This window comes from Mus caroli, unplaced genomic scaffold (genome assembly GCF_978045245.1).
Source record: "Mus caroli unplaced genomic scaffold, Mus_caroli_1 scaffold_16, whole genome shotgun sequence".
Classification (NCBI taxonomy): domain Eukaryota; kingdom Metazoa; phylum Chordata; class Mammalia; order Rodentia; family Muridae; genus Mus; species Mus caroli.
The window spans coordinates 24,157,656-24,166,837 of record NW_028227271.1 but is presented as its reverse complement, the minus strand read 5'-3'; the positions used below and the strand labels follow the sequence as shown (position 1 = coordinate 24,166,837).

General features: G+C 51.1%; 2 long non-coding RNA genes across 2 annotated transcripts; one reads left to right on the top strand and one right to left on the bottom strand.

Moving 5' to 3' along the window:
- Window positions 1-851: 851 nt before the first annotated feature.
- On the top strand, window positions 852-3,766 carry LOC147000740 (uncharacterized). Its single transcript, XR_015045514.1, has 3 exons — window positions 852-1,008; window positions 3,186-3,311; window positions 3,644-3,766. It is a non-coding gene; the product is annotated as an uncharacterized LOC147000740 (long non-coding RNA).
- A 194-nt stretch (window positions 3,767-3,960) lies between these two features.
- LOC147000739 (uncharacterized) lies at window positions 3,961-6,828 on the bottom strand. The gene is made up of 3 exons (XR_015045515.1): window positions 6,665-6,828; window positions 4,953-5,026; window positions 3,961-4,012 (listed from the first exon to the last, which is right to left on the bottom strand). It is a non-coding gene; the product is annotated as an uncharacterized LOC147000739 (long non-coding RNA).
- Window positions 6,829-9,182: the final 2,354 nt, after the last annotated feature.

The following is a 9,182-nucleotide window of genomic DNA, read 5'->3' as shown; positions in this document are numbered from 1 at the left end:
TTACAAGAGGAGCTGAGTCCAGTCCCAGAACTCATCTAAACAGTGAGGCATCGGGAAGGTAGAGACTAGCACTTGCTGCCCGCCCAGACAGTCTAGACCAATCTGTGAGCTTCAGGCCAATGAGAGACACTATCTCAAAAGACATTGACATGTTTCTAAGGGTGACACTGGAGGTTTTCCAGTCACCTGAACACATGCGCAGGCATGCGCACACACCACACGTATACATGAACTTGTTTTTAAACTGATCCGTGCAGTTGTAGTACCTTGATGCAGTGAAAGGGGTTTGCCCTCCTCACAGAGTGGCGGGAAGCATACAAAAGAGACTCCTCCCTAGGACCATCATCCAGGACAGACAGGTATGTTGAGACAAGATGACAGACAGCCCTGTTTGGGTGACACTTGACCCCGTGTCAGAAGACTTAGATATTTAAAAGTACTTCCTCCAGACAGCTGGGTGAGCTTGGCCTTGCTCTTGCCCGATGTCCTTATCTGTAAGTACAGTGGTAGAGCCACCAATGAGCTGACCCTGCGCCCCTGCAGTGCTTCTATAAGATATGTTGTTATTTTATCTTACCAGCATGGAGACTGGCCTACATAGGGACTGAGCAACTTGGACTACATCACACAGTTCTAGTAATTTATGGGGCCACAACTTGGGCTCCAGGGGTCCATCATTTTTATTATTGATTGATTGATTGGATTTGTGTTTTTGGGTTGGTTTTTTTTTTTTTTTTTTTCCGAGACAGGGTTTCTCTGTGTAGCCTTGGCTGTCCTGGAACTCACTCTGGAGACCAGGCTGGCCTCGAACTCAGAGATCTGCCTGCCTCTGCCTCCCAAGTGCTGGGATTAAAGGCGTGCGCCACCATGCCAGGCGATTGATTGGATTTGTGTGTGTAGGTGTTTTGTCTGCATGTGTATGTCTGTGCATTATATACATACAGTACCCAGAGAGACCGGAAGAGGGCGTCAGATCCACCAGGACTGAAGTTGGTTGTGAGCCACCAGGTATGTGCTAGGAATTGAGCCCCAGTCCTTTGGAAGAGCTGCAACTTCTCTTAACCATGACCTGTCTCTCTAACCCCCAATAAGGGTGCGTTTTTGCACAGTGCTTCTGTGAGTGTTACACACCAGTACACATCTAGATGCTTTGTCCCCTGAAAGATGGTGTTCCCAGAAGGAATTTTGTTCCATGTCCTGGAGGAGCACACGGAACAGACATGAGGGGTGGAGCAGGGGAGCAGGGCTGTTTAAAGCAGCAGTCTTTTGTTTTTGTTTTTGGTTTTTTGTTTTTTTTGAGACAGGGTTTCTCTGTGTAGCCCTGGCTGTCCTGGAACTCACTTTGTAGACCAGGCTGGCCTCGAACTCAGAAATCCTCCTGCCTCTGCCTCCTGAGTGCTGGAATTAAAGGCATGCACCACCACCACCAGGCTATAAAGCAGCAGTCTTGAGCACCTACTATGTGTAGGCCCTAGGTAAAGCATTTAAGAAGTGGAATGAGGAAGGAGACCAATCCCAGGACCTAAATGAGAGACCTTTAACTCCGTGTATGCAGACAGTTACATTAATGCTGTCTGCAGGCTAAGGTGACAGGACATGTGTGCACAGGGATGAAGAGATGGCTCACCAAGTTCAGTTCTCAGAACTCACTGTGCGAAGGTCTTAAACATCTCACTCCAGTTCCAGAAGACCTGGCATCCCCTTCTGACTCCCGTGGGCACTGCCTCCCACCCAAATTACAAAGTAAAAAAAATAATAATAACAATGATAGTAATAATAATAATAACCCCAACAGGATAGGGGCAGAAAAGGCAGCAGGGACTGCAGATGCTGAGGTGCATGCTAGGAGAGCCCCTCGTACCTCCTTAAAAGGGAGCCTCTTCCCCCTCCCCCCAGGATGGACACAGCAGGCACCTCTTCCAGGAAGCCTGTCAGGCTTGGTACTTGCACTGGGTTCTCTGTTAGCACCCCCACCGAGTTGTCTGGACATTGCTCTTGTATTGGCACTAAACTGAGTTGAGAATGAATAGGGGGCTTTGGCTCCCAGCATGCAACAGTTCCTTGGTAAGTACCTGCTGGTACAGTAAATAAAGACGCAGACATCGTGCCTTTTTTGTTCCTGGCAATTCTGGCCAGCTTGTGCAGCAGAGACAGCACGCTTCCTAAAAGGTAGCATGATACAACACTCAAGCACAGAGTCTAGAGTACACCCTGCCCTCCCATGGTTACAGTGCTGGATCTGGAGGCGTCAAGCCTGGATTCTCCTGTCAGGTCAGGCACCTCACCCCGACAGCTCTCTGCCCTGCACTCTGACCCGTATGAGCTAAATGGGAAAGAAAGGCTGTGTGTGTTAGACCTCTGTGTGCTGGGTGGGGTAGGTTTACCCAAGAAGGGGACTCGTCCAACTGTTTAGGGTAGTCTCAGCCTTCCTCCATTGAAACCCTCCGCCTTGGTTTGGTTTCTGTTGCTGTGATGAAACACCATGACCAAAAGCAATACGGAGAGGAAGGGCTTCATTTGCCTTCCACGTCCTGATCATAGTCCCATCACTGAAGGAAGTCAGGGCGGGAACTCGAGGCAAGAACTGAAGCAGAGACCGTGGAAGCTCACTGCTGCCTGGCTTGCTCGCTCCCCGTGGCCTGCTCAGCTACCTTTCCTTATTTCTCTTTTTAAAAAAGATTTATCTATTTATTTTGCTTATATGAATGCACTGTTGCTGTCTTCAGACACACCAGAAGAGGGCATCAGATCTCATTACAGATGGTTGTGAGCCACCATGTGGTTGCTGGGAATTGAACTCAGGACCTCTGGAAGAGCAGTCAGTGCTCTTAACCGCTGAGCCATCTCTCCAGCCTTCAGGTACCTTTCTTACACAACCCAGCCCCACTGCTCTAAGATGACACCAGCCACTGTAGGCTGGGTCCCCTCACATTAAACAGTAATCAAGAATATGTCCCAGAGGCCAATCTGATGGAGGTGTCTTTTCAACTGAGGTTCCTTCTTCCCAAATGATAGCCAACTTACCTCAAGTTGACAAAAAATGAACCAGCTGCATCTGGGTGTGGTTGCCTAGAGCCTAGCTGAAGCCAGGAGATGCCAGGGAAAGAGGTGGTTCCTGCCCAGGGCCCATCCCTGTGTCTCCAGCATCAACAAAGCCTGACAAGATTGCTTTTTCTCTGCCACAGATGAGCTTGCACTCGAGCCCTGAGACATGCGGCGCTCCCCTCACTGGTTAGCATGACTTCACACACGCCAACGTTTTAAGTGCAGGGGGAACACTGTGCAAATGTTGGCCTTTATAATACTACAAGGTACGTGTGTGCACACAACCACTTCCAAACCCAGGAACCAAGGTTAGGAAAACAGCCCAAGGCTGCCAGGATCCTAGGCCTTTTCAGAACCCAGAGTGGCTTGTCCTCGTGTAGAGCCCTAGGTCTTCTGCTGGAGACATAACCCCTTCCTCCACAAGGCTCTGGCCCCTGTGCTCTGAACCTTAGGGGAAACCCCAAGAAAAACAGACCCATGGACCATGAGTCTAGGCTGCCCACAGGAGCCCACCCTGCTGCCGTGGGCCTGTCAGGTACACAGAGCAAGGGAAGCCAGTGTTTGTTTACCCCACCAGGCAGAGCCGTAACATTTTTAGATCCTCCAGGCTCCAGACAAGGAAGAGGATGTGGATGTTTGGACCAGCAACTTGGATTTGCCTACCTGGAAACGGCTGGAAGTTAGCAGAGTCCTTGGATGTCACTTAGAGCTCAGCCAGATGGCTGGGAGGGGACCCACCCACTGCCCTCTCACTGGAATGGACAAAGGTTTGTTCTTGTGGAGAAGACCCCTGCCAAGCTCAGATCAGCCCTAAGGCACTCTCCAGGCCTCTGTGGTGGCTGCCTCAGCTGTAGTGCTGTATCTTGCTCACAGCAGGCATAGGACAGTCGCGCCCCTTGGAAACAAGGACAGGCAGATGGCCGCATCTTCCCTGAGCTCCTGGGAAGGCTGCTGTTGGAATTCACTCCTAGGGAAGGAGAAAGTCAGGCTCAGGGAGGCTTAGGACTTACCCAGCATCACCCAGCAAGGACATAGCAGTGACAGTCTAACCTGAGGCTGTCTCCCCGTTCTATTGTGTCTCCTATGTTGCTTAGATCAAAACAGCCCAGCTTTGGTGTGTTGTGGCAGACAGAAAACACATGAGCTAGATCTATGCAGGAGGCTGTTAGGGCTGGAGGTGAAAAGCCAAGGATGCAGACTATCCCAGAACCTACCTCACCCAGGGCAGAATTGTTAGAGGCACCTTGGAGAAGAAGCTGTGTTCTGGGAATGGGTAAAGCCAGCCTGCTGTATGTAAATCAGTTTCAGTTCAGCCCTGAGCATTCTGGAAGGGAGGGGGCACAGGCAGGTTGCAAGCAGCCCTTCTTGGTGGGATACCAGCTTGCTGGATAGACCTATTTGTGACTGCAGTGGGCCTGTGAACAGAGCAGGAAGTTTGCTACAACATGAAAGTCACCAGTTTCCCATCAAAGGTTCACACTCTGCGGCCCAGTGCTCAGCAGGCTGCCTGCCCTGGATCCTCTGAACAGAAGGTGCACAGAGCCTGCCAGAGCAGGGTGTTCTCACAGGTGGGGACACCAAGGCCTCTCAAGATGCCGACGGTGTCCTGACCTCTGCTTATTCACCTGCCACAGGGCAAAGAGAAAAACACACAACCTTACCACTGCCTGTCCTGTCCTCCTGGGTACCGCCTGTCCCCCTGGGTTCTACCCCCACCTACCAGCTTTTGTGACGTGCCTCTGTATCTCCCCCTTGTATGTGCAGTGAATGAGCAAATAAACAGATCCTTTTCCAGAGATTTGTGTTTATCTTTTGAAAGTTTGTGAATGTGTGCCTGAGTGTACGCTTGGGTCCTTGAAGGGCCGAGGCATCAGACTCCCAGGAGCTGGGGTAAGGCACGTGCTTACGTGTGCTAAGACCTGAACTCGGTTCTTCCTGGCCTCTCAAGATGCCGACGGTGTCCTGACCTCTGCTTATTCACCTGCCACAGGGCAAAGAGAAAAACACACAACCTTACCACTGCCTGTCCTGTCCTCCTGGGTACCGCCTGTCCCCCTGGGTTCTACCCCCACCTACCAGCTTTTGTGACGTGCCTCTGTATCTCCCCCTTGTATGTGCAGTGAATGAGCAAATAAACAGATCCTTTTCCAGAGATTTGTGTTTATCTTTTGAAAGTTTGTGAATGTGTGCCTGAGTGTACGCTTGGGTCCTTGAAGGGCCGAGGCATCAGACTCCCAGGAGCTGGGGTAAGGCACGTGCTTACGTGTGCTAAGACCTGAACTCGGTTCTTCTGCAAGAACAGTAGGCACTCTGAACTGCTAAGCCATCTCTCCAGCTCCTAAAGTGTCTGTCTGTCTGTCTGTCTGTCTCTCTCTCGATTCTCTTTTCCTCCTTTCCTTCCTTCCCTCCCTCCTTTCATTCTTTTTTCCTTTCTTTTGTCTTTCCTTTTTCCAGAGACAGATCTTACTCTGTAGCCCAGGCTGGTCTTGAACTCACAGAGTTCTTCCTGCCTCTGCTTCCTCAGTTCCTCAAATGCTGGGATTAAAGATATTCACCACCATGCCCCTCCTGAAGGTTTTTTTGTTTGTTTTTAAGGAAAATTTGATTTCACTTTTTAGGTGAGTTGGTTGGTTTGAGACAGATAGAGCACTCATATACATAAATCTTCAAAAAAAAATGATAACGATGAGAAAATAACGTATCCCCAACTAGCTTCTAACTCTCTGTGGAGCTGAGAGATCTTGGGAATCTCCACCCCTCTGCTTTCACTTCCCAATGCTGGGATTAAAGGCATGGGCCACTGTGCATGGCCTTTTGATTTTGGGAGCAGTGGTTTTAATGGCATGTGGTCTTGCAGTCTGGAGGTGTGTAGCCCAGGCTGACCTGGAACTAACTGTGGTAGCTCAGATGTTCTCAAACTTGGAATTCACCTGCCTCTGCCTCCCAAGCTCGAGAGCACAGGCTTGAGCCCCTACTCTCAAAAAAAAAACCCACTCATTATATATGGTTCACATTCAGACGTGATTGCTCCCAACTGCCCAGCCGTGTGGGGAAAGTATATTATCCCTATTGACCACAGGAAAATGGAATCCTAACTTGGAGGATCAATGCCAAAGAACTCAGTGGCCTCCTCTATTAGATGCAGGGGATGCAGACATGGTATGGGTGCCAGGAATGTGGTCCTGTGGGGGTTCCTCAGAAAGATTGCATGTGACTCTGCCAGCTCACCCCTCAGGGCTCTCTGCTTTGTGCTGGTGGCTAGGGGTAGTGGTGATTACAGACCCAGGAAGACAGACAGATCTCCATGATTGTCCAACTTGCCCCGGCTAGCTGTTATGTAATCCAGGTCCGCCCGGTGGTGGGGTGACCATTGGTCTCAGTAACATCCAGCCTAGGGAGTGACTAACTCCTTGGGTGAAGATGCATCCCAGCTGGCCAGCACACCCTGCCGGAGCCACCAAACCATGGTGAGCCATCATCAGTGACCACAGAGGGAGCTGGATTCCCCGGAAGACGCCCTTACTCCTTCCTTCTCTCTCCCTCGTCCCTCCTTGTTCCTGGGGCTCTCTGGGACCACCCTCATTCTACCATGGCACCCCTCAGGTCCCAGCCACATCACCTGGGTTCGTCCTGTTTTGAAGCCAGCCGCATGAGGTGATGGTGTTGGGTTAGTGTAGTGAATGGAGGCACGTGTGCAGCACTGGGGAACTGTGCTTGCCATCCCCCATCAAAGACGACAGGCTTCACCGACAGGCCTCATAGCAGGTTTCAGGAAGCTGCACAAGAATGACCACCATCCTGTGACCAATGAGAAAATAGCCTGAGGGAGGGAATGTGGCCCTGGGAGAGCCTCTGTCCTTAGACAAGGACCTAGGCTTGAATTGCCAGGATTCCCAAGGCCGTGCTAAAAAGGAGGGGGCTGGGGAGAGAGTCATGGTGTGGAGAGATGGCTTAGTGGCTAACTTTCAGAGGACCCAAGTTCAGTTCGCAGCACACAGGCCAGGCAGCTCCCAAGCCTATAACTCTAGCTCCACCCTCTTCAGACCTCTGCTGGCGCCTGCACCCATATGCCGAGCACACACTCTGAAAAACAAAATCAGGCTGGAGAGATGGCTCAGTAGTTAAAAGCACTTGGCTGCTCTTCCAGAGGTCCTGAGTTCAATTCCCAGCACCCACGTGGTGGCTCACAACCATCAGTAATGGGATCCAATGTCATCTTCTGCCGTTTGCATTCACACTTGCGAATCGAGCACTCATAGACAGAATCTTTAAAAACAATTAAAATAGTCGGGAGCTGAGGAGATGTTTCAGTGGTTAAGAGCATTGCCACCCTTCTGTAGGACCAGAGGTCTGTCCCCAGAACCCAGGCTGAGTGGCCCTCATCTGTTACAACTCCAGTTCCAGAGGATCCAAGGACCCTTTATGGCTGCTGGGGACACCTGTACTATGTGTGTGTGTTCACATACACAAAACTAAAAATGAAATAACTCTTGAAATAATAAGTCCGGCCAGGTACAGTGGGGTACACCTTTAATCTCAGCACTTAGGAAGCAGAAGCAGGACGGTCTCTGTGATTTCAAGGTCAGTTTGGTCTACCTGGTGGGTCTCAGACCAGCCAGGGGCAGCAGCTCTGAGTCTGAGGCCAGCTTAGTGTACTAACAAGTAACAAGCCAGCCAGTGTAACTCTGTCTCAAAAAAAAAAGTTTTGTTTTTGTTGTTTTGATTTTTTGTTCATTTGCTTTGTTTGTTTGTTTGGTTTGTTTTTGTTTTTGTTTGTTTCTGGTTGTGACAGTCTAACTGCATAGCCAAGACTACCCTCAAATTCTTTTTTTTTTTTTTTTTTTTTTGGTTTTTTCGAGACAGGGTTTCTCTTTATAGCTCTGGCTGTCCTGGAGCTCACTTTGTAGACCAGGCTGGCCTCGAACTCAGAAATCCGCCTGCCTCTGCCTCCCGAGTGCTGGGATTAAAGGCGTGCGCCACCACGCCCGGCTACCCTCAAATTCTTATCCTCCTGCCTCAACCACCTGATTCCTGGGACTATGAGCCTTCTCCACCACACCCTGCCAGAAAGACAGATCTTTCTTCTCTCGATGAAATTCTCTGCCATGTGGAAGCCGGTTGGGGTGTGCAGGGTGAGTTAAGTGTGCCGGTGTAACCCGGTGGGAGTGGGACTTGGGTCTGTGTGCATCAAGGTAAATGTTGGAAAGAAGTCAGATCAAAACACCCAGAAACGGCCCGGGAGAAACACCCAGGGGGGCCAGGCTGACTGGTGGGTCCCTGTGTGCAGGCAGAGCAGGGCTTCCCATCCCGGAAGACCACCTCACGTTGGAGAATAACACCTCAGTCCCCACGCTCATCTCCCCTTCATCTCCCGCCACCCCAGCTCCTTCCTGTTTTGATGGAAGGAAAAAATTTTCAGCTTTTTCCTTCTTTATTTTTCCAGACGGGTGACTCGCTCAGGAGAGGAATTCCCCCCTCCCCAACCCCTTGTCACCCTATGCATCGATGCCATAGGTCCGGCCCATCCTGTTGTGCTGGGACAGTCATGCCTATTTTTGGGTGCTTTTATGGGGGTGGCAACTCAGGGGAGGGGATGTGGGGGTGCCTCAGCTGCCTCCTTCCAGTCCCCTTCCCCCTTCCAGGTTCCTCCCCACCCCCACCCATCCTCTGGCCAGCCAGGCTCTGGGAGGAGGGAAGGAAGCCTGCTTAGCCTGGGTATAAATAATTCAGGTGGTTACTCAGCCCTGCGAACATGATAACGTGACTCACCCTGTGAAATCAAGAGGAGCAGCGAGCAGCCTTGGAGCCACCCAGGGCAGGGTTGTGGGCTCCTCGAGGGCAGTGTGGTACCCATGGACCTCTATGAGTGACGGCCCTGCCTGGCAAAGCCTATGAGTGGTGTGAACTGTCAGACCCTCCTGAGTCCTCACTAGGCTTTTGAGGGGAGGGAGTGGCTTCATTTTCAAGGCCCTGTCTGAGCCAGGGAACCTAAGGGAGGCAGGACCAAGCTTTGAGCATCACCAGGTCCCCTCCCCCTGCCTGTCACACAGTAGGGTACAGAGCAGATCTTACTGAAAGTTCTGGTTCCCTTCCCTATCTCCAGGGCAACTGGGCCCAAGCAGTTCTCTGGGCCTCGG